Here is a 25403-nt window from a genome sequence, read left to right as displayed (position 1 = left end):
TTCCCACAGTTAGGTCTACTAGAGTGGAACAGAAAAGGAAAATGGAGATAACATGACCACTCATTTGTCTGGCATGTCATAGAAGTAACTTGTTGTGAATACTTCGTTCTTGCAGAGAATCAGTGACATCATGAAGAAGAGATGATGTCTTGGGAGTGAATTGTGTTTAAGTGAGAAGGAGCTTCCAAAAACCATGTCTCTCCTCCTCTCCTTCAGAGCCATCAGAGTCCAGTGGAAGATGAGAATCTAGATGACTGGTGATGATAGTTAGGGTGTAGTGACTATCTTGACCCTTTTCTAAAGGAAACTACAGGTTTGGCTATTGATGGCTTCTGAGGTTAATCACAGCTCTGGGGTCTGGCAGTGGTCCGGCAGCTTCAGGATCAGTGAGTTTGATGGGTTCTCTCTGGATGTTAGGCATAAGTAACAGTGTTCCTCTAAGTTTCTTTTGATTTCTGGAACCTTTCACCTATCTGGTTCTCCTTGATAATCTTAATTCTCTAATGGTTAGTTTGATTTGGTTTTTAATAACCACTATTTTCTGTCTTGACTCAGAGATTCATAGCTTGCTAGAGCTGACAGGGACTGTAGGGTCATTTTATTCACTCTCCCCCCTTCCACCTCCACTCCTTTCCCCAGTTTATTTTATTTACAAAACCAGTCACCGGCAGAACCACTCAGACATGTAAGGTATCTTCTTGTAAGCCATGTGGACCAATCCAGAGCTGGCCAAGAACCCTCTCCACAGTATGCTTGACAAGTATTTATCCAGCCTTTGCTTGAAGTCATAGAGAGTCCACTATTTCTTGAAGCAGCCTGTTACACTAAAGACAGCTATATTTACCAGGATGTTTTTTTCCTTATATGGAGTAGAAATGTTTCCTCAGCTTTTACAATTCAAGGCCTAGTATAACAAAGTTAAAAAACTCTTCTCCGAATAATTGTCTTCAAAATCAAGAAAGCTGTCATCCCTATCACCCATCCCCTTTCCTTTAGCCTTCTCTTCCTGAGCCTTTGCAGCCCCAGTTCCTTTATTGCCTGTTTGTCACCATTATTGGTTTCCTCACCCTTCCTGGTTGTCTTTCTGACTCTCTAGCTTGGCAGAATTCTTTCTGGAATGGAGAAGTCCCTGTTTCTTCAGGTCCACAGCAGCAGACTGACCAGTGAGTCTTTCATTGCCATTGCTAATTTACATTTGAGATGAAACCATTAGTGACTTTTTCTATTGGAAGGAGGGAGCCCTTTTGATGGAGAACAATTTAGAGTATTTTAAATTGGATGAGGTGCAACCTGCCAATTAGTACCAATCAGGGCACCTGAATTAGTGCTCATAGAAGGTACTTAATCATTTCACTACAACTGTGCCTGAAATCCTTGAATAATGATAATATTGAACATTTTGGGGGAAACAAAAAATGAACTCTCACTTTCACTTTGGGAGTCCCTCAATCTTCATCTACCTGATAAAGAAGTATGATAGCTTATGAGGTATGGGGAAAACTAACATTTTTAGAGGGATCTATGTGATTCACATTAAAGTATTTTGTAGCCAGTCATATTTATTTTTCTTTTTGTCAACAGTTTGCTTATATTACATATCACAGATCTGTGGCTGAAAAGGACTTCACAAGTTATCTCATCCAAATTTTTTATAGCTAAGGAAAGTAAAGAACCAGAGAAATTAAGGAATTTGTCCCAAGTGTCAGAGGTAAGATTTAAAGTAAGGTCCACCAACTCTTGAGCCCCAGTACCAGACTGTCTTGTAATTAATATAATATGAGTAATTCAATAATATTAATATATACTTGCCCACATTTACATATTTTAAAACATTTATTAAGTACTATGTGCTAGAATTTGTATTGTTATTTTCCACAAATATTTTCTCATTTGATCTGCCACAGCAACCCTGGGAGGTAGGTGCTGCTATTATCCCCTTTTTGCAATTGAGGAAACTGAGGTAGACAAATGATTTGCCCAGCATACACAGCTTATGTGTCTTAGTTCTTATTTGAATTGAGATCTTCTCTATTGTGGGTCCAGTGCTCTATCCTTTGCACCATTTAGCTGCTTTCTGTATATGATACATGTCATCAGAATGTCATAGGTAGAAAGAACCTTAGAGACCATGTTGTCCTGTTCCCCCTTTTTATTGATAAAGAAAGTGAAGTCCACAGAATAGAAATGATATGGTAATCTGAAGTATGAGCCTTTGACTCTTTTTTAGTTCTCTCTCCTCCCCCACAAATGACCTGGTATATATTTTATATAGTTTATATGCCTATGTCTTCCTTGATAAAACAGAAGATCTTTTAAATAAGGGACCATTTCATTTTTTGTCTTTGTATTCTCAATGTCCAAACAGTAATAATGAACAATAACAATAAAGGCTAAGTGTAAGGTTTATTTAAGTACCTTACAAATATTATCTCAATACTATCCTCAAAACTACCCTGGGAGATAGGTGAAGATCAAATGAAGAAACTGAGGCTGATTTTGAACCATAGGTTTCCTGATTCCTAGTCCAGCACTCTATTCACTGGCCACCTAACTTCCACCACCATCCCTGGAACAAAGTAGGTACTTGATAAATGCTTGTTGATTGATTGACTGATTGAGATAATGACAAATTTCAAGTACTGAGCTTTTTCTACTATGCCACAGCACTTCCCCGTCCTCCCCCTCCACTTCCAGGCATTTGGGATTAAGTAACTTGCCCAGGGTCACACAGCTAGGACATGTTAAGTGTCTGCAGTCAACTTTGAACTCAGGTCCTCCTGACTTTAGGGCTTGTTTTTCTATCCACTGCCCCACCTAGCTGTCCTCTGTGCCACATACTTTAAAGTTTGCAAAGCACTTTCTTCTGGATGAACCTTTTGGGAAGGCAGTACAAATGTAATCATTTCCATTCTCCAGATGAGGAAACTGGTTTTCAGTAAAGTGACTTAATTGATATTATCATTTCTGTTAGTCAAGAGTCAAATCTAGATTTTCTGGCTTTTTTTTTTTTCTTCTTGATTACCACACTGCCTTAATAAATCCTCTTGTGAGGTTAGAACAAATATTCCCTCCCCCACCTCCACTTTTTTTTTTAATGAGAAAACTGAATATAGAGAAATTGGATTTTTTTTTTTAATGGTCACATTACGAATTAACAGTGGTCAGGATATAAACTCAAGTTGCCTGAATTCTAGCTTTATGTTCTTTCTCCTAGATTGTTGACCTTCTCTTGCTTATATGAGATTTGCCACTCATGTCACCGGGATTTGGGGGGATAGAATACAAGCTTAAACCACAGCCCATGCCTTCAGATACTTTCAGTCTAGTTAGAGAGATGAGATATACATGTGAATCATTTAATGATACAAAAACAGTGAATAATCAAGTGCCAAGAAGTGATAACAAACTGTACAATAAGAGATCAGAGAGGAAGAGATCAGTGGACTTAATTCCCAGGGCTTCATGAAGGATGAGAAGTTTGAGCTGAACCTTGAACTGTGGGACCATTGTGGACAGGCAGAAAGCCTGGGGGTAAAAGGTGGGAAGAGACCATTCCAACACCTCTCATCAATCAGTCTCCCTCCCCATTCCCAAAATCATTCTACACTGTCGTTATTCAGTTATATCTGACTCATTGTGACCCTATTTGGGCGCTTTTTTGGTTAAGATAACAGGAGTGGTTTACCATTTCCCTCTCCAACTTATTTTTGCAGACGAGGAAACTAAGGCAAATGGGAACTTGGGAAGATGAGTCTTCCTGACTTCAAGTACATGTTAGTCCCTGATTATAAGAAGTGAATATTGAGTCTCTCAGCTGAAAGGGACTTGAGATATTGTCCAATCACAGTATGCATCAAGTAGTCACCTATCATGTAAATCCCTTCAGTTATAGTGGAGCAACTAATTCTGTTCCTTCTTCTGGATGGTTTTGAGGTGGTAGTATGTTGCAGTATGTGGAAACAGAATTGAATTGGGGGTGAGAACTTATTTTGCAGTTAATCAGCTATGTGACTATGGGCAAATCACTTAACTTAGCTTTTATGAGTCCTGGTTCCTTATGTGTAAAGTGAGTTGGTTGAATGAGATCACTGAAGAGGATTCTACCAAGTTTATATTTCTGGTCCTAGGCAAGGGTATTCTTCCTTCTATTGAGCCCAAACCTGGCTCTCTGTTGTTTTAATGCACTTTTCCTAAAACTAATTCCTAGTGTTTAATGCTCAAACCTTATAAAATGACAGCTCATTTTATTCCACTTAGAATGAAACTAATCTCTCTAACACATGATAGCCCTTAAAAGCATTATCTTAATTCTTGTCTCATAAAGAAGTTCAAGCCACATTTCATACATTGGGATTTTGGGGATCATTTTTTAAAAAATTTCTATGAATATAAAAACCAGTGACATTTTTAGGAGTGGGAAAATCTTTGGCTTGGGACTTACCCAGAACTTTGTACATTTATTGAGCAGATGTAAATGTACACTGTCATATCTACCACAGGGTTAGAACAGATGTTGTATCATGTCATCATGATAAAAACTGGGTGGGGAGGGGAATGGTTGAATCCAGTTGAAACATTTCTGACCACAGTCTTGCACTCGGTTGCCTTAGTGGCTCTAATGGGTAAAAATATTGCTGGAGATGGAGATAAAAACACATTTGTCATTGTAACAGAACCTTTTGAGTAGTGTTGGAGGAAGCAGAGATGATAAATGAGGCAAGTCAGGGTTTTGCCTGTGCAAAATCATAGGTTAGAGCTGGAAGGAAGCTTGGAATACAGAAGGTTAGATCTGCATGAGATCTTAGAGCAGACATTGTTGACGTCCTAGTCTGAAGTGCTTGTTTTTTACAAATGAGGAAACATTAATATGAAGCTAACAGTTACATAACACTTCATAATTTTATGTATACTATCATAACTCTCTTAAGTAAATGTGCAAGAAGAAAATATTTGTTTTATTTTACATATTGGGAAACTGAAGCTCAGTAAAGGAAAGTATCTTGAACAAGGTCACTAGTAAGAAGTAAATTCTAGTATTTGAATGCCAGTCCTGTGTCCCTCAATCCAGTATTCTTTCAACCCTACCAAACTGCTTTCGAGAAATTAGGTCATATGAACACATTGGTTATTAGTATTAGAGGTGTCGAAAATGGGTCATGGAAAGTTGGCTTTCAGGCTAGTATGGGGTCACAGGGGTTTAGGAGAGGGGGCGGATATTCAGCTATGTCTTATGTAGGAGGATTGGTTGTGTCCTATCATGGTGCCTGGGGCTATTAGAACCTACAGGAGTTATTTCTGGGAGGTAGGGTTGATAACATCATTCAAGCAGACAGAGCAAATTCCCAGGATGCCAAGCTACTGAATAGAGTCTCCAGGGTGGTCCCCCCATTTCCCTCCTGTAGATTTTCCTCCCAGCAAAACCTCATCTGAAATGGCAAGTCACTTTGTGACAATGAAATGAACAATGGTTTGGGAATCAAGGGAACTAGATTCTAGAGCTATCACACTAACGTAAATAATTAATTTAATAAGCGCCTAACCACCTTCATCTGATAAGTGATGAGACTAAGCTAGATGTCCCTAAGGCCTCTTCCAGTTTTAGATGCTATGGTCCTATATGTTCTAGTTCCATTGTCTTATTTTTCAGGTGTAGGAACTGAAATTCAGTGGTTATAAGTATTTTTCCTATGGCCACACAAGTGTAATGCAGCTGAGATTTGAACTTATGCTTTCTGACTAAATTCAGTGTTCTTTAGAAAGTCAGTTAACTAATCACCTAATCTGTGCCAGGAAGGGAGCCAAGCTTTAGGAAATAGGCAAAAAACCAGTATGCAAACGAACAAAAATGTTCATACAAGTTAGAGGATAAATGGGAGGGAGCATTAGAGGGAAGACACTAAGAATAAGGAGTCCTGGGAAAGGATCTTGCAGAAGATGGGCTGTTAGGTAAGACTTGAAGGAATCCAGAGGAGGAAATTAGGAGGGAGAGCATACTGGCACAGCTGGTGGAAAGATCAGATCTGGGAGACAGTACAAACAAGGAGACCCAGTGTCCTCAAATCTCAGAGTATGAGGAGGGAAGGAAAGCATAAGAAAGCTGGAAATGTAGGAGAGGGCTGAGTTTCTAAGGGCTTTGAATGCCAAACTGAGTTTAAGCCAGAGAGCAGAGGTACTTGCTTCCCAATGCTCGTTGTGCTAGATGTTAGTGCGCCTCACTACTGGTGATGGGCAAAAATTGGTTCCTGGAACTGTTCATGTGATTTCACAGAAAGCTAAAACCAGGTTCCTCTGCTGAGAGCTTCCTCATATGGTTTCAACCATAGTTTTGGGAAGTCTGCTAATGGTCTGTGTGTATGACCTCAGGCGAGTAAGTCACTCTGTCCCTCAGGTTCTTCATCTAGAAAATGAAGGCATGATTTTGAAGCAAGTTATCTAAACACTCCTGCCTCAGTTTCCTTCTACTAGTTTGTGAGATCCTCCCAGCTTAGGGTCCAAGGAACATAGGATTTTGAATTGTAAAAGGGCTTTAAGGTCAAAATAGTCCAGTTGCCCCATTTCACAGATTAGGAAATTGAGGTCTATAAAAAAGATCCTTTGTTGCATGAATAAATCTATGGAAAGTTCACCCTCTCCATCTCCTCAAAATTATAATAATAAAAAGATTGAATATCTGAAATTGATAAGAATCACCTGTAACTTTGGCAGTCTGAGGAACCTTTGGGACCCCTTCTCAGAATCATGTCATTTTATACATAAAATAAAATGTGTAGAATTGCAGAGAAAATGGTGAAATACAATTCTCAAAAAATAAACACCGGGTCCTCCCCAAAATTCAAGTCCATAGACTCCAGATTAAGAACCCCTGTGCTAGAGGAAAAACAATAAGGATTTAGATGAGTTTTTTTTTTTTCTTGATGTTGAGACTTTTATTTTCCTATACATCAGAATTTATGTATGTAAAAACTGATAGAATAGAATGCAACTCAATTCTTTTTTTAAATTCAATTCTTTTAAGTACATAGAAGAAAGACAATTTAATAAACATTTTAAGGTATCTCAAAACAATGTATTTTAGAGATCTATGAGTAAATCAGTTCCAACATTCACCTTTCTGATAGCTATATACTATTATCAGACCACAGGGATATTGGTGAGTTAACATTAGATTACAATATTTGAATATATGTAGGGGTATAATTTCTTCTTCCCTAAAATAAAGAGGTTGGCCAGAGAAGAACAAAGCCACAGAAACCCCTGGATGTGTGGGTGGCGTGATGGATATTGGGTAAGGATTGTCCATTTTCATTTCTATTGAGGATCATGGGACTGACAAGAAGCTTATTCTGTGGGCATCTTTTACAGAGGAGAAACTGAGGCCCCAAGGAAGCACATGGATGCATCTAAGATGAGTCCAGCAGAGCTAGGGTCAGAATCTCCGTCTCCTGACTGCTGGTCTTCTGCCACATTGTCATTGCCAAAAAATTCTGCAGCTCAGATGTTGACAGAGACAATAAGGAGGGGCAGAAGCAAACAACTGTGTAACCGACTGAGCAATGGTCTGCTGTCAAGAGCCAAGCCTGTGGAAAAAATAAATACACAGATATTCATGCTGTGTGCAGTGTGTATTGATCCTTTTTTTTTTATATATAAATTCGGAGGCTGAGCGAGAAGGTCATGGGATTGAAGAGAAAGACGTCACACCCTAGACAGGCTTCACAGAGGTGGCATTTTCAGGCTGGCATGCTAAATTAGGCTCGCTCCATCTTTCCTGTTCACCAAAGTGAATATTGAGCATGTGGGAATGGAGTGGGCCCCGTCACTGCTGAATTACAGGCTCTAAATCCTTAGTACATGGAAACAAGAAGATAAATAGAAAACTAGTTTTGCTTATTTGATATAAAAGGCTCATGTTTTCAGTGGGGAGCGTTGAAGAGAACTTTGCAGATTGTAAATTCCATGAGTACAGGGAACTATGATTGTCTTTGTGGCTCTCCCAGCTCCTAATGCAGTTAACCCATAAGAAATGGTGATTTTGTTAAAAGTTATAAAAATCTCTCCATCTCATCCCAGACATCACACAGTGTCTGGAACAAAGTAAATGCTTAATAAATACTTGGTGATTGATCAAAGCCAAGAGTTCTTCACTTTTTTTTTTTTTTTTGTATCATGAATCTTTTGGCAATCTGAGAAATCCTTTTAGTGAGTTATATAATTGTAATCTTATCATATTTACCAAAAAACAGTGGTCTCACAGACTCCAAATTAAAAATTCCTGATCTAATCCAGCTTTTTCTGCCATATACCCAGGCAGAAATATCCCTGAAATATAGTCATTCAGCCTTTGCTCCAAGGCCTCTGATAAATGGAAAATTCAGTATCTTTTCCTTCTAAAACAAGGCTGACCTTATACAGAATTGTGTATTGAGCAGTGGTCCACTGTCAAGAGCCAAGCCTGTGGAAAAAATAAATACAGATATTCTAGTGCTAGGTCCTTACTGTATGTCAGGCACTGTACTAAGCACTTGAAATACAAAAAGAAGCAGGGGACAGTCCCTTTTCTCAAGAAGCTCACATTCTAATGGGGAATATATTCCAGTAAGTATATACAGACAAGTTACATGTAGCAGATAAAAACAGAGAAGGCACTACAATTCAGAGGGCTTAAGGAATGTCTTCTGTAGAAGATAGGATTTTAATTGGGACTTAAAGGAAGGCAGGGTGGTCAGTAGGCAGAATGGAGGAGGGAGAGCTTTCTAGGTGTGGGAGATGACTAAAGAGAGTCCCCTAAGTAAGAGATGGAATGTCTTGTTCATGGAACAGTCAGGTGTCAGTGAGTACTTGTTGGGGGGAGTAAGGTGTAAGAAGACTGGAAAAGGCAGAGAGGGGAAGGTTATAAAAGGGCTTTGAACATCATCAAACTTTGTACTTGATTGTGAGGGCAATAGGGAGCTAGTGATGTTTATTGGACAGAGGAGTGGTATGATAACATGATATGAAAATGTTATTTAGAAAATCATAATATGATTTGGAAAATCACATTAGTGGCTGAATGAAGAATGAGAGTGGGGAAGGACTTGAGGTAGGCAGACCCTTCAGCAGGCTATCGCTGTAATCCCGAGTGAGGGTCTGCACTAGTCATGGCAGTGTCAGAGGAGAGAAGTATTGGAAAGATAGCAAAAGTAAAATCAGTAGCCTTGGAGATGGCCGGATGAGAGTGAAGAGATGGGGATGGCACTAAGGTATAAATGGAAAAGGGGAAGGTTTGAGGGAAAGATGTTGAGTTGAAGTTGTCTGAAAGGCAGTTGGGGATGTAAGATCAGAGATCAGCAGAGAGACGGGCAGGAAAGGTAGATTTGGGAGTTATCAGAAGTCTGCTGATTTAGCAGGATCTCACACTGGACTCCCCTCAGAGGACTCAGGTCTCCTTCATTCTCCTGTAGTCTTTCTCTTTAGCCACTTCTTCATCCTTTATTTTCTTTTAAAGCCCACATTTGACAAATGAACTACTCTTAGGCTCTCTCCACATTTTTTCCCTAAGGAAAGAGATTGGGGAGGAACCCTTTTGGTACCCCCTGTTGAACTTCAAGGGACAACTGTTTGAACTTCTTTGACATCCTGGAGTTTAGTGGTACCATGGTAGGGGGTGGCTGCCTTTGTGATACACAAAGATTCTGTTGTTGCAGCTGTGGCCACAGATCAGATCTGGTTCCTTACAGGACTTTTTCTCTGCCAAAAGCCTCCTGCTTCTTGAATCCTATAATTTTCAGGGCTGAGGAAGCTATAGGAGAGGAAGTAAAGAACCCCAGTATTTGGGTTCACTGCCTAAATTCAGTCTCATCTAACCCTATTTCAATAGGCAATAAACATTAAGCACCTACTATGTGCCAGGCATTGTCCTGTCCTTAAGGAGTTCAAAGATGGCAAAGGAAGCTGAGTAAAGAGGGAAGGAAAGGGAGCTGCCCAGAAGGTACAAGGACCAGGAGTGGGTCTAGAGGTCTGATATTTCGGGAGCCAAAACTAAGGAGATAGGAAATGAAGAGTTTGTGGAAATTTTTGAGCCCTCTATAGAAGAGAGCTGTCCAGCTAGTGCAGAGAGACAACCTATGCTGCTGAGGGTGGATTTGGGGATCAAAGCTGAATCTGTCTCCTTAATGATAAGAATTCAGGTAATCTTGGTAGAGTCCAAACCAAGCCAAGTAGCCAAAGGCTTCTCTGAGCCACTGTAATTAAGGTTTTATAAATATCTCACAACTACCCTGGGAAGTAGGTGCTATTCTCATTTTACAGATGAGGCAGATGGAGGTTAAATGACTTACTCAAAGTGTAGTAGAGATCTGAGGTCAGATTTGTAGGTCTTCATATTTACTGGGTCGCTTCCCTTTCTAGAAAACGTTAAATGCTCTCATGATAGGAGTTGTGTTATTTATTTACTATGTTGTTTATATCATACTATAACATCTCAGTGCTGATGTAAAGATATCAAGAAATGTTTTATATGGGCTAGAAATCCTATCATTTCTATTCCCCACCCCTTCCTTGTTTTACATTTTTAGAGGCCAAGGGCTTTTTAAAAGATGTGAGAGTTGAATTCTTTCTTAGGTAAGAGGGCTGGGGCTCATCAACATTTGATCCACTAAGGAGCTGGAGGAATTTCCATTTTTGTACTTGGTGGGGAAGAAAACAGGCAGTTAGGAAGATACTTAGAGAGCCCATTCCTGAGATTACTGTAGGAGACAGAAAAATAAATTCACCTGGTGACCTTGCTGGAGGAGGACTTGTTTAAGACCTCTAGGCAAAAGAATAGGATGAGGAAAACAAAATCCTCTCTTTGCAGAGGTTCCAAACATGCCAGCCTTATGCCTGGCATGCCAGAACCCTTTGTCCACTGGAACCCTGTTTCCGGTGCCCTCCTCTCTCTACTTTTACCTATTTCTTTAACTAGACTTTAACCTTACTTCTAAACCCCATAATAAACCTGCAAGGCAAATGATTCACAGGTTCATAGAATAGTAGGCACAGAAGGGAGACCTTAGAAATTATTCAGCTGAATGTCCTGAGATCTAGAGGGGGCAGCTAGGTGGTGCAGTGGATAGAGTGGCCAAACTTGGATTCTGAAAGATTCAGCTTGAGTTCAAATCTGGTCTCAGATACTTACTAAAATGTTTAACCCTGGGCAAGTCATTTAAGTTTTTTCAGTTTCCTCTTCTGTAAAATGAGCTGGAGAAGAAAATGAAAAATCCTTCCAATATCTTTGCCAAGAATACCTCAAATTGGGATCACCAACAGTTGGACATAACTGGAAAAACAACTAGGATTTAATGGGAGAAATGATTTACTCAAGATCACAGAATGACTGAACTAGTAATCAAATACATTACAACTTACTGCTGACAAAGTCCATCTTAGCTCTTACTATGCCTAGAGGTGGAGGAGGCAAGGGAATTTTTTGAAGTGGGGAATTGTGGCATAGAGTTCCTTATGGAGAAACCTAGAAGTGTGTCCCCAGTTTGTTTTTTTCTTATTCTAATTTCCCTATTTGCTGGTAATGTCCCTAAAGGCTGAGACTGTCTCTTATTTTCTATCTCCTAGTCCTCAGCAAAGTCTTTTATGTATATATGTTGAATTTGGATTTGTTGAATGAATGAATGAATGCCTTGTGGGTATCTATCACTTCTGTGTCTGTGGATAATGTGCCTGTCTTAGGAAAAAAAATTTTTTTTAAATATTCTTTTCTATTTTTATTGTTGCATGATTATTTCTGACTGTCTCCCTCCCTTTTAAGTATTTGCCCTAAAGGGTTACCAACTTGAATTTCTTTGTGTTGAAGATTTTTTTTTTTTAATTGAAAAGATTTAATCAATCTCCCCCTATCCATTTCAATTTCTATATAAGCTACAAAAGCCTCTTGAAATGAGAGATTCTTGAGTAGTGCCCATCATTTGGGGAATGGCTGAATAAGTTATGGTATATGAATATAATGGAATATTATTGTTTTATAAGGAACAATCAGCAGGTTAATTTCAGAAAAACCTAGAGAGATTTACATGAACTGATGTGAAGTGAGCAGAACCAAGAGAATATTGTACATAGTGACAAGATCATGTGATGATCAACTTTGATAGACTTGGTTTCTTTTGCCAACGAGATGATTCAGGCAAATTTCAATAGATTTGTGATGGAGAGAACTGTCTGCATTCAGAAAGAAGACTGAAGATTGAATGTGGATCACAACATAGTATTTTCACCTTTTTAGTTGTTTGCTTGCTTGTTTTTTCTTTTTCATTTTTTCCCTTTTGATGATTGTTCTTGTGCAGTATGATAATTGTGGAAATGTTTAGAAGAATTGCACATATTAACCTATATTGGATTACTTGCTGTGTAGAAGAGGGGGGAGTGGGAGGGAGAAAAATATGGAACACAAGGTTTTGCAAAAGTGACTGTTGAAAGCTATCTTTGCATGTATTTTGAAAATAAAAAGCTCTTATTTAAAAAAAAAAAAGAAAGATTCTGTGGTAAAGCAGTACTGCTAGGAAGATTAAAAAAAAAAGCATCTACAACTTAGATGTCAAAATAAGAGAATGGTGGAGACTTCAGGAAGAGATGGAAACAATAATGGGGGAGGGAAAAGCAACCAAGTTGACATCCAGCATATTATGAAGTAAGGATGAGCAATGGTTCATCAAAGATGACTTTCCCACTTGAACATGAATTGAGGATGTTCCTTTATGTCCTAGTATTGTAGGGCAGTGATGGGTAGGGAGGCAATTATCCCTACTCCCAGATAAGAGTTTTGAGATTTGAGCATTTTAACTATTTGAGAGTTGAAAGGATGATAAAGATAAGATATGGAGAGTGTCTTGTTGGATTTGCTCCATGGTTAACTTTGAATCTGTTTTTTTAGAGACTGGCGTCTTTGTTTTTATGTCCTTGATCAAATTTTAAGAAATTCTTTGCTTCATCCCATAGTTAGGTCAGTCAATCCACTATTTATTAAATGCCTACTCTGTGCCAGGCCAGTGCTAAGTACAGTTAGCAAGGAAAAAAAAATTTTTTTAATAGTTTTTACCCTCAAGGAGTTACATTTTAATAGGAATGAATGAAGTACATATAAAATACATAGAGTAGATGAAAGGTCATTTCAAAGGAAAGGCACTAGAGGTAGAGGTAAGAGTGAGTCTTGAACTGAATCTTAAAGGAAGCCTAGGATTCACAGGAAAAATATACAAAGTTTATTCCTGGCCTGGAGCTTCTAATTTAACTCATAACTCTCTTTAGCAAGTCTCAAATAGGCTAACATTAATTCAGGCAGAGCCTTTTTTGTTGTTTCTGTTCAGCCCTGAATGTGAATTCAGGATTTTCTTATCTCTGTAGACCTATAGAAAAATACCCAGGGCTAAAACTGGCTCTCAAAACCTTCCTTAGCAACCAGTAAGTATAGTAAAAACAAATTTAACTCATTGGTCATGTAGGAAAATCTATGTTGAAAATGTATGCCTTATTCTGTGTGTGTTCCTTGACCTATGGTCTGATGCCAGAGATCAGGAGTCATAATGAAATGCGGGTGTGGTCCCTTTAAGAATTGATTTATTCTTTTCTTTCTGATTCCTAACCCCTCCTAGTTGATGCATTATCAATCCAGGACCTTTTGATTCACAAATCCTGGTCCCTTTGAATTCCAAAAGAAGATCCTGGGTTGTCCCAGCCCCATCCGGATCTGAGCCAATTTGGGACTCCACCCACAGGCCTCTGGCTCTTTTATAATGAGAGATTTAGCTAAACTAAATCCTCTCTTTGCAGAGGTTCCAAACATGCCAGCCTTACGCCTGGCATGCTAGGACCCTCTGTCCGCTGTAACCCTGTTTCCAGTGCCCTCCTCTCTCTACTTTTACCTATTTCCTTAACTAGACTTTAACCTTATTTCTAAACCCCATAATAAACCTCGTTTATCAATCTAGCTTTTCAGGCCTGTAAATTCCTTTATTGAGAACTCTTGTGCTGCTTCTAGACCTCATTTACCTCCGTATCCTTGTGCCGAATCTGAAGGAGTTGCAAGGGAGCTCTATTTGACTCCCTGTACCCCGAACCTGTCACTAGACCTCAAACCCTAATTTCATTTAGGTACCCCATATCTAGACTTCATCAATATTTCATGTATAGTCTTTTGCATTGCATGGCACCAGGAAGCTAGGAGAAGAAGAGGAGGGAGAGAATCCCAGATAGAAGAGATAGCCAGTGATATCTACTTTTAAAAGGGTGAATTATATCTTAATGTTCTTATAAGGGAAGGCCTTAAATCCAAATCACAGAATGCCATATCAGTGACTATTGACTTAGAGGCAAGAAGACCTGGGTCCAAACTCCATCTTGAGTCATTTGGAAGCAATTCTGGGCCATTCATTTAACATTTTTTATGCCTCAGAGAACTTCCTGGAAGATAATAGGGAGGTAATAGATGGGTGACCATATGCACTGTTGGAGGGGGATCCCACACAACACACATCTTTTGGGTATTTGCATTTACTTCTCATTTCCTTAAAGTCTCCCCAGGAAGCAGTGTTTCTTACTAAGCAAGCTGGTTGCAGACTGGCTCCCAAGTCTGTTTTCTTGTGTAGAATGAGCTTGCTAGGTCGGGTGGTTGGTTGGCTAATAGTTTTATTCAAAACTGATATTGTCCTAAGGAAACTTTGAGAACCTTACAGTGATCCAGAAATTGGAATGGCTATTACCACTACTCATTTGAGCACTTCTTCTTTTTTTTTTTTTTTTAAATAACTTTTTATTGACAGAATCCATGCCAGGGTAATTTTTTACAACTTTATCCCTTGCATTCACTTCTGTTCCGATTTTTCCCCTCCCTCCCTCCACCCCCTTCCCCAGATGGCAAGCAGTCCTTTACATATTGAATAGGTTACAGTATATCCTGGATACAATATATGTGTGCAGAACCGAACAGTTCTTTTGTTGCACAGGGAGAATTGGATTCAGAAGGTATAAATAACCTGGGAAGAAAAACAAAAATGCAAGCAGTTTATATTCATTTCCCAGTGTTCTTTCTTTGGGTATAGTTGCTTCTGTCCATCCTTGATCAATTGAAACTGAATTAGCTCTCTTTATCGAAGAGATCCACTTCCATCAGAATACATCCTCAAACAGTATCGTTGTTGAGCTATATAATGATCTCCTGGTTCTGCTCATTTCACTTAGCATCAGTTCATGTAAGTCTCGTCAAGCCTCTCTGTATTCTTCCTGCTGGTCATTTCTTACAGAACAATAATATTCCATAACATTCATATGCCACAATTTACCCAGCCATTCTCCAATTGATGGGCATCCATTCATTTTCCAGCTTCTAGCCACTACAAACAGGGCTGCCACAAACATTTTGGCACATACAGGTCCCTTTCCCTTCTTTAGTATCTCTTTGGGGTATAAGCCCAGTAGAAACACTGCTGAATCAAAGGGTATGCACAGTTTGATAGCTTTTTGAGCATAGTTCCAGATTGCTCTCCAGAATGGCTGGATGTGTTCACAATTCCACTAACAATGTTTCAGTGTCCCTGTTTTCCCACATCCCCTCCAACATTCCCCATTATCTTTCCCTGTCACTCTAGCCAATCTGACAGGTGTGAGCACTTCATTTTAGACTGCCCTGTAGTGTTACTGAATACATTGTATATGTAAATCTCATCTCCTGATGACAATGTTGCTCCTGGAGCACTGGGATTATTCCTTAATTCTTTATCTTTCTGCACATGGCTCTCTTTAACAATGAGATGATTCAGACCAGTTCCAATTGTTTAGTGACAAAGAGAGTCATCTACACCCAGAGAGAGGCCTGTGAGAACAGAGTGTGGATCACAACATAGCATTTCCACTTTTTCTGTTGTTTGCTTGCATTTTTTTTCCATTTTTTTTCTTTCTTGATCCGATTTTTCTTGTACAGCAAGATTACTGTATACATACGTATACATATATTGGATTTAACATATATTTTAACATATTTAACATGTATTGGACTAGCTGCCATCTAGGGGAGGGGGTGGGGGAAAGAAGGGGATAATTTGGAACAGAAAGCTTTGCAAGAGTCAATGTTGAAAAATTATCCATGCATATGTTCCGTGAATAAAAAGCTTTACTGAAAGAAAAAATTCTTTATCTTCCACATCCCTCCACCAATTCTACTCCAAAGTTAATTAACATGAGGGAAATCCCTAATCCAGAGGGTTTACATATCAATATATTTGTTTTCCTTTATAATTCCTATTTTATCCTATTCATTTAAAAACATTATTCTGAGAATTTAGAATTTGTACTCCTATTTACCTGTGAGCTACCTTTAAAGCTTTTTTTTTTGCCTTTCTTTATGACCATAGCTCCTAGTATATCTGGCATATAGTAGATGTTTCATGGGACACTCTGTCTCTACTCTGTTAGTTTTCATTGGCTATCCTCCATACCTACAAAGAAATTATCTATGCTTCTTAGCTTCAAGCCTCAGCTAACATTGGGTGTTCTGCAGGAAGCCATTTCTAGTCTTCCTTAATCATAAGGCCTTTCTTCTAATATTAGCCCTATTGTTCCTATTTATCTCATCTACATTTTCTTCATGCAGAGTTGTCTGTATGTTGGTACCTCTGTAAGACTGCAAGTTACTAAGAGCAAGGGCTCATTTTTGCCTTTGTGACTATAGCACTTAATACACTGTTGGGCATGTGGTAGGTACCTAATAAATATTCCATGACCAACTGAAAGACCAAGAAGTGCCCCAGGGAAAGGTGACCCAAAGAACATTAAGAACCCCTGATTTAGTTCAGTCTTCTCATTCTACAGAGAAATTTGGACCCCAAAGGGGCAGGAATCCAGATCACCAGTAAGTTAATGGAAGAGACTCAGCACCTGTTCAAAATGAAGGTATATATTTAACATGTAAAGGACTGCTTGCCATCTGGGGGAGGGGATGGAGGGAGGGAAGGGGAAAAATTGGAACAGAAGTGAATGCAAGGGATAATGCTGTAAAAAATTACCCTGGCATGGGTACTATCAATAAAAAGTTATTTAAAAAAAAAATGAAGGTATACTGGTTTACTGTGTGCTAAGCCCTTTGCAACACTGGAAATATTGGGGTTAAAAATAAGAGTTCCTGCTTTCAAGATGGTGGAAACAAGGCATATTCTAGTGTTAGGACCTTGGAGGGCCAGAGTAAATTACACATCCATTTGGGAAAAATGACAATCTGTTTTCCTTTCCTTTAAATATTTTTTTTCCTTTAACCAAAAAATATAGCCATTTCCCTTGCTATAACGTTCTTCTTTATAACAAAAACAATTTTGTGAAACCCATAAAACAATCATATCTGATCTCTGATGACTCAGACCACCTTCCACATCTGACAACATGGACCGTGGTCTGCCTCTTTTATTGATGGATGCTAGCAAGAGTCAACTAGAGCTGTATACCTAGCTAAGGAATATTGCTTCTTATTTGTCCAATGCAAAAACCCCATCCTGTTGGATTGACAATACTTTGCTAAAAGACATCCTGTTTCTTTACTTGGAGGAAAAGATTTACTTGCTTTCTTCCTTATCTCTCTTTTATAATTTACAACCTTGTAGGCTGTTAGCCTGCTAGTCAGGCCCCAAATTTTCAGTATGTAAAACTCTTCCCAGACTATTTGCTAAACTCCCTTTTAGAGACTAGTCCAGCAACTATGGCATAAATAAACTCTTTTGTGGCTTTAAGAGAATCTCAATTTTTTGAAATTATGAACACACTACTATGAAAAGGAAAATTGCTTTTCTCCTGCCACAGTGTTTTATGGTCAAGTCTTTTGGGCAGAGATTTATATGTCTAGTATAGTAGGATTGCTGTGTATGATCCAAAAACATTCATAACAGGGGACTGGGTTCGAGCCCCACCTGCTATTACTAGTTCTGTCTGTGCTTGAAGTTCTGGGTTCATAAAATGAGGTTGAAATAAATTATGTTTAAGATTCCTTCTAGACCTGTTCTTTCCTTAGATTTCTTGCTTCTCCTGCCATAACTGTGGTTAGGTGTAGAATTCAAAGCCATAGGAATAATTCCAGGACTTTTCACAATACAATTATTTCATGCAAAGTTGCTGAACAATAATAATAAAAAAAAATTAAGACTAAATGATCTGCTTGAGATGTCACCATCACAACAGGTTCCTAGATACTTCTAGATAGTCTAGGTAACACAGAAGATGTAGGAGTAGGTCTGGGGTTAGGAAGACTCATCTTCCAGAATTCAAATCTGGCCTCAGAAACTTACTAGCTGTGTGACCCTGGGCAGGGTACTTCATTGTTTGCCTCAGTTTCCACATCTGTAAAATGAGCTGGAGAAGGAAGCGGCAAGCCACTTCAGGATCTTTGCCAAGAAAACACCGGATGGAGTTACAGAGTCCCACACAACTGAAAAACTAGCAATAGATGACCACTTGCTGAAGATTTGTATTCGTTGGACAAATGATCTCTGAAATGGATTCTGAATTTGGTTTTCTGGGATCTTGGCTTATAAAAAAGAAGTAAAAGTTGAATTTTATATGATTTTGGAATGGTGCCATTTTCAAATATTAGTAGGTGATCTAAGTTCAAAAATCATAGGGGAAAAAAGGCTTTGAAAACTGGAAGGAAGCTAAGTTCAAAACAAGTAAATATTTGTAAAATTATTTACAAATAAATTTGTAATTTTATTTTACAAATAAATAAATTGCATTCCATGGAGAGGACTTAAATTGCTCCAGACCAGTCTTGTACCCATAGCTCCGTATTTGATGTCCGCTCTATCTTAGTTAAACTTTCCTTTGGCCTAGGATTTTAGTCTGCTTATCACCTTCTGTCTAAATGGTTTTCAGGTTGCCCAAATCAGAGGTAGTGCAAAGGCTAGTATGGGTTTTATAAGAGATTTTCCAAACTTAGGATACTGTTAGCTGCTGGCTAGAGATAACCAAAGTAAGGAGGGAAGGCTTTGGAGATGGCCTTGGGGGAATTATGTAGCAGATGGGAACTATACATATTAATGAACAGTGTTAATCTGTTGAGGTTCCCTCCTCCCTCTACCCTCTGTGAGACAGCTGGCTTCAGGAACATTATTGTTTATGATATTGCTAGTTGAGAAGCTTTGTCTTTGTGGTCAGTGCCAAATATGTGTGCCCAGTGGGGTTCCATGTTTAACTGAGATGGTAGACAGGACAGATTTAAGAATCCAGGAGTAGAGAGTTAGCTCTTCATTAGTCGGGGATTAAGTCAGAAGATGTTTACTGAGAACTTGTCACATCTGTCCTTAGCATTTTACTAGGGGCTCTGAGGGGCAGCTGGGTCATGGAGTGAGTGGATAGAGTACTGACCCTGGAGTGAGGAAAACCCGAGTTCAAATTCTGCCTCAGAAACTCACTAGCTGTGCAATAATGGGCAAGTCACTTGTTTTGCCTCAGTTTCCTCATCTGCAAAATGAGCTGGAGAAGGAAATGGCAAAATACTCCAGTATCGCTGCCAAGAAAACTCCAAGTTGGATTATAAAGAGTCAGATGTGAATGAATAATAAAAACGTGACTGAGAAATGACTGAACAGGAGCTAAGAGCTTCAAAAGTATAGAATATGTTCCTTGTCTGCCTTCTAGGAACATATAGTCTTGTTAGAATGGGTGAATATTGTGGAGTGAATGAGGTAAGACCTGTGAGAGATTTCAGTCAACCATCATTTATGAAGCACCTACTATGTGCCAGGCATTGTGCTGAGCACTGGATTTAAGAATGATAGTGGTTTGACACTTAAATGATTCTGTGATTTAATGGAGATGGCTACTTCCCTTAGAGTGGCAGGTCACGCTTAGTCCCAAGTTCAGCAACAAGCTTTATTGTGTACCACAAGTACTTTGCTGGACAATGGGAAGACAGAATAAATAGGCAGCTGGTGGGATAATGGATACAGTGTTGAATCTGAAGTCAGGAAGACCAGAGTTCAAATCCTACCTGAGACTCTCAGTGGCTATATGACTCTAGGCAAATCATTTAATCTATATGCCTTAGTTTCTCCAGGCATAAAACAGGGTAATAAAAACACCTTACTTTCAGGATCACATGAATAAATATTCAGTGGCTAAATTTATTTGGACAAGTGAGGAAAAAAAAACATTTTGAGTAGGGATAATATAAGTTCCTAGGGAAATAAGAAAGTGTCCCTTTCCCCATACCTTCCTCTCACCACATCCTGTGACTTGTTAATCTCACTTTGTAGATGAGGGAATTGAGGCTCAAATTTATGGCTGGGATTCCCAAGTGCATTCTAGCTGCCTAGTGGTTTTATTGATGTTCACGTGAGGTAACCTGTATAGTTGTTGTGTCTGATTCTTCATAACTCCATTTTGCAGTTTTCCTAGCAAACATACTGGAGTATGTTGTATTTCTTTCTCTAGCTCATTTTTACAGCTGAGGAAACTGAGGCAAGCAATTAAGTGTCTTGTCCAGGGGTTAGTAGTTTCTGAGGTTTTCCTTACTCTACTGAGCCAACTAGCTCCTGGCATGCAGTAAGGGCTTAATAAATGCTCATTGGCTGACAGGTGCTGATGTGCTGGGAAGGCAGATGCACTGTCTAAGCCAGAGAAAGTAAAATTCTTTTTGTTCTGGATTTTGGCCTTAGGTCTATCCCTGGCCTAGTTCACATAGTCATTTGAGGAGTTAGATATTTACCCTTTCCTTCAGTAAGGGGGTAGGGTGTGGACTGATATTTAATTGACCAACCTCACCCAAATTCCTGCTCCACCTTTGGGCATTCTCCTTCTCCACCTCTCACCTTTTCTTTTTTGTCCTGGGTTCCTAACATTCCATACCTGAAAAAAAAAATGCTGGACTTGATTATTTGGTTAAAGGGATCCCTATCTGTCCTTTATCTGTCTCCTGGGGATCATGGGTGGGAGCCATTTAATTGTTGTTTACAAAAATTCTGGGAGGTTGCCAGGGCTCTGCATACCGGGAGTGCCTATGGTGAAGCAGGTGGAGGAAGGTAATTAGCCAAACATCCCAGGGGGATTTGGAGTAAATGCTTAAAAAATGCCTCCCCCTAATCTGCTATTTACTGTGCTGGAATTATAGATCTTTGGCCCTGAAGGGATTTAGGCAGTCATCCAGTCAGCCTACATTTATTAAACACTTTCTTTTTTTGCCTGCCATAGTGCTGAGCTGGAAAAATAAAAAGAAAAGATAAAACTTGATGTCTGTCCTCAGAGAGCTTACATTCGGGTGGGGGAGATGCCAATAACTGCACTTCATTGTTTTCAGTTATGTCTGACTCACTGTGATCCCATCTGAGGTCTTCTTGGTATAAAGATACTGGTTTGCCATTTTCTTTCCCTAGTTTAATTTTACCAATGAGGGAACTGAGGTGAACAAGATTAAGTGACTTGCCCAGTAAGTGCCTGATTTGAATTTAGGAAGAGTCTTTCCAACTCCAGGCCTGGCACTCTACCACTGGCCACCTAATTGCCCTAAATGGAAGGTGTTCAATCCAAATCAGTTTCTCCCCTAAAACTTTCTCGGATCTTGGAAGTCTGTAAGAAAAGCGCAGACCTAGTCAGTGTGGCTCCAGCAATCAGAACTAGCAGTACTAAGTAGATGTCAGAGAGGGGAAGAGTTTGCCTCAAGGGAAGCAAGGACTTTTAAACAATTAGCCTGTCCGGGATAGTCCAGGCTGCTTTTCTAAGTAGTAAAGAATTTAAATCTGCGGATGGAAGGGGGAAATTAAAGAATTGTATAGTTAGAAGAGGCTTTAGGGATGTTTTAGGCTACCCTCTGAACAGATCACAGAATTTCAGATCTGGAATGAAATCCCAGAGGCCATCTGTAATCTGTGTCTCAGTTGATCCATAAGCATTTAGTAGGCTCTTACTGTTTGCCTGGTACAGTGGCCCAAGAGTGTCTCTGCCCTCTAGGGACCTCACCATCTAATAGAGGAGACAGTGTGCAAACAAGAGGATCCATAGGCAATGCCCTCTGCAGCTCTGTGAGGGTATAATCCTCCAGTCTTCCCAGGAGACTTTTACTCAGTGGAACCCACTACTTCTACAAGCCAGCACATTCCATTTTTGAATTGCTCTGTTTATTGGGAAACACATTCTTATGCAAAGCCAAAACATCCCTCCCTGCTACTCCCACTCATTGATTTTAGTTTTGACCTCTGGATTCAACCAGAAGAAATCCACTCTGCCCTTCCTAGGATAACCCTCATATTCGCATTCTCATGCTTAGATCTTCACCAGCTGCTTAGAGGTCTCCAGGGATTGTTAACCTGGGGCGTAGGAGCTTGTTTTATTTTAATAGTTTGATAACTTTCAGTAGAATTGGTTTGTGGTTCTATGCATTTTATGCATTTTAAAACCATATTCTTGCCAAAGGGATCCAGTAGAGAAAAAATCAAGCATCTCCTCAAGCTCAGACTCTACTCCAGCTAGAATTCTGGACAGATTTCATAGGGGGGTACCAGGTCACAGAGAGGAAAACTAATAAGTGTCCAAGACAGGATTTGAACTTGTTTTCACTTTCCAAGTCCAGCACTCTATGCATTGTACTACTGGCACCGGATTCAGGAGACCTGGATTCAAATCTTGCCACTATCTCTTGTGACCAGGGACACTTAAGTCACTTAGTCTTTTGCCATAAGCCATAGTGGAGTTGGGCCTATACGAGTGAAAGGCATTTACTCATTAGGAGTTCTCTAACAAATATGCAAACATAGGCTTGGACTTGGAGAAGAAAAATACTTGTCTGGGTTGGAACTGTTGAAAATAGTGTTTAGAAACTAAGGCCCTGGGGAAATGTGAGGTTTGCTGTAAGCTAATCTGGAATTTTGTGTTGCATGTGTAAATAATGGTTATTGTCTTGAAATGGGGCCTGGAGGACACCTCCATCTGGGGCTGAATTCAGATAAACATCTTCAGGAAAGCTAAATTTGAGGATGTTTTACACTCTCCATATGCCTTGTAGAAACATCACTGGGAAAAACCACTCCAAGCTTTGTGTTTTGGTGGTGAACAATCATTTTCAACTGTATCTGACTCTTTGTTACCCCATTTGGGGTTTTCTTGGCAAAGACACTAGATTGGTTTGCCATTTCCTTCTCCAGCTCATTTTACAGATGAGGAAACTGAGGCAAACAAATGATTTGCTCAGAGCACACAGGTAGTAGGTAGTAAGTGTCTGAGGCTGGATTTGAACTCATGAAGGAGTCTTCTTGACTTTCCTGCATTCTGTCCCATGAGGCACCTAGCTGTCCTTTTTGTGATTTAGATCTGAGCAGAGTCAGTCCCCCTTCTCAGAATACATTGAGCCTTACTGTGCTCCATTCAGGAAAGTTTGCTCTCATTTGCCTGCCATTCATGGCTTTCACTACCTGGTCCACCCAGCTTTTCCAGCCTTATCACATATTTCTTTCTTCTATATGTACTATATGTACTAGCCAAACTTAACTGCATTCAGCCCTTGTCTCCTCCCTTCCCACTATGGTATCTGGGATCTTTGCTTACTTCGCTGTTCCTGGAATACTTCATCTAGCCTAAAAAGGCAATTCAAATGCCACTGATCTTCTCTATTCTGAACATCCATCCTCTTCATTTCTGTGATTATTGTATTGGACTTTTATTTCTATACGAGACCCCAAAGGTAAAGCAGCTGCTTTTATAGAAATTTTTTATCTCATCCATGGCCAGTGCTCCATAGCACACGATTAGTAAATGATTATTGAACAAATGAATGAAGGGGCTCTGGACATTACCTTTCTAGGTCTCTCTATCCAGACCCAACTTCTCCTCAGACCTTTAATACTATGATGCTTACTGGCCATTTTCTACGCCTCAGACTCTGCATATCAAACACAGAATGCATCACATACAACCCTCCTTCCTTTCTCTCCCCATTGCTGTTGAAGACGCCCCCATTGTCCTAGTTCTCCAGGCTTACAACCTCAGTTCACCTTCCACTCTTTACTTTCACTCATTTGACATATCTGATACCTTGCCAAATCTTGTACTTTCTACTTTCTGATCTCTCGCATATATGTTCCTTTCTCTTTCCTTACACAACTTCTACCAAAATTCAGGTCTTCATCCCTTGCCTGGATTATTGAAATCACCTTCTTTCTGGTTGTTCTCTCTGTTCCTGGGTCTTTTCCATTCAGCTGCTACAGAGATTATCCTAAAATAGGCCATGTCACTCCTTCCAATCATGGCTTTCTAGGACCTCTGGCAACAAACATGAAGTCTTTTATTTGGCATTTAAAATTCTTCATACCCTCCATTTTTTGCCCCTTCGGAGCCCATTTACGAGGGCCTAATTGACTTCCCTTCCACAGAACAGCCTCTGTATCAAGAATGGGCCCAAATCTCACTTTCAGCAGGTGGCTTTTCCGGTCCTCCCAAGGGCTGTTACCTTCCTTCCCTTTTCTAATGACCTTTACTACCAGTGTATAACTTGCCTCTACCTAGTTATTTGCATGTGATTTCCCCATTCCACAGGGAGCTCCCTGAGAGTAGGGACTGGTTTTTGCTTCCACTTGCATCCCTTACACTTGGCACAGTGCTGGGCCCTTACTAACGGATTGTTGACTGACTGCTCTCTGAGCCTTGCCAACTCTGACATTTGGTGCATTAGTTGCCAGGAAGAGCCAGGATTCTCCTCCCTCTGGACAGGAGCCAAGCCTGGAAGGGTTAACTTGCAGATGAGCCTAGCTGGAGAGAGAGATGGGCTCCATCCTCCCTGGGAGCTGCTTTTCTGGGCTGTGTTTTCCATTATGTTGTAATGAGGTAATTAACTCTGCTCCCCAGTATTGAGGAAAAGGCAGCATTAAGCAAAGGACTAGCCACAGTTGTCCTCTGCTAAGTGCCCGCCGCAGTCTATTAGATTGGAGAAGCAGGAGGATGGATGACTTTGGGGGAAGGAAAGGTCAGATTAAAAAGCTTTACTGGGTACGGTGTTCTCTGGTGTTTTTCTGGCCTCCTGGGTGTCCTTCCCCTCATCCCTGGCATGTGCTTATACAGAAACAAAGCAGTCCTGAGCTGGGCTTGACTCTAGGAAGAGTGGCCTGTGGCCTGTATGGTGGGGTTTTAAGAAAGATTCATAGTTATAGAGGGCTTTACATAAATCAACTTCTTTATCACAGGCTGTGACCAAGCCTGTTCTCCTCATTTCACAAAGGAGGGAAAGTAAGGCTGGGTCAGCAATGAAAATCTCAAATTCAACTTAAGTATAGTTATTATTATAGTTAATAGTAATAATACAGTTATTAGTATTAGTTAGCAGAAGTCAGAATTAGAAGGGATCTTACAGATTGTTTAGTTCAGCTTGTTGTTCATCTATTAAGTTTCTGCTATGTCCAGGCACTGGCAAAAGATAGCCC

The 25403-nt window shown here is 39.8% G+C and overlaps 1 protein-coding gene and 1 long non-coding RNA gene across 2 annotated transcripts in view; both read left to right on the top strand.

Moving 5' to 3' along the window:
- The window catches only part of GAB2 (GRB2 associated binding protein 2), a 252651-nt gene that overhangs the window by 31472 nt on the left and 195776 nt on the right, over positions 1-25403 (top strand).
- Positions 246-8129, top strand: LOC127555130 (uncharacterized). The gene is made up of 3 exons (XR_007952160.1): positions 246-1163; positions 1582-1708; positions 7363-8129. It is a non-coding gene; the product is annotated as an uncharacterized LOC127555130 (long non-coding RNA).

Source organism: Antechinus flavipes, chromosome 3, assembly GCF_016432865.1.
Source record: "Antechinus flavipes isolate AdamAnt ecotype Samford, QLD, Australia chromosome 3, AdamAnt_v2, whole genome shotgun sequence".
Lineage (NCBI taxonomy): Eukaryota > Metazoa > Chordata > Mammalia > Dasyuromorphia > Dasyuridae > Antechinus > Antechinus flavipes.
The sequence above is the reverse complement of the archived record's forward strand: the minus strand, read 5'-3'. Positions and strand labels throughout refer to the sequence as shown.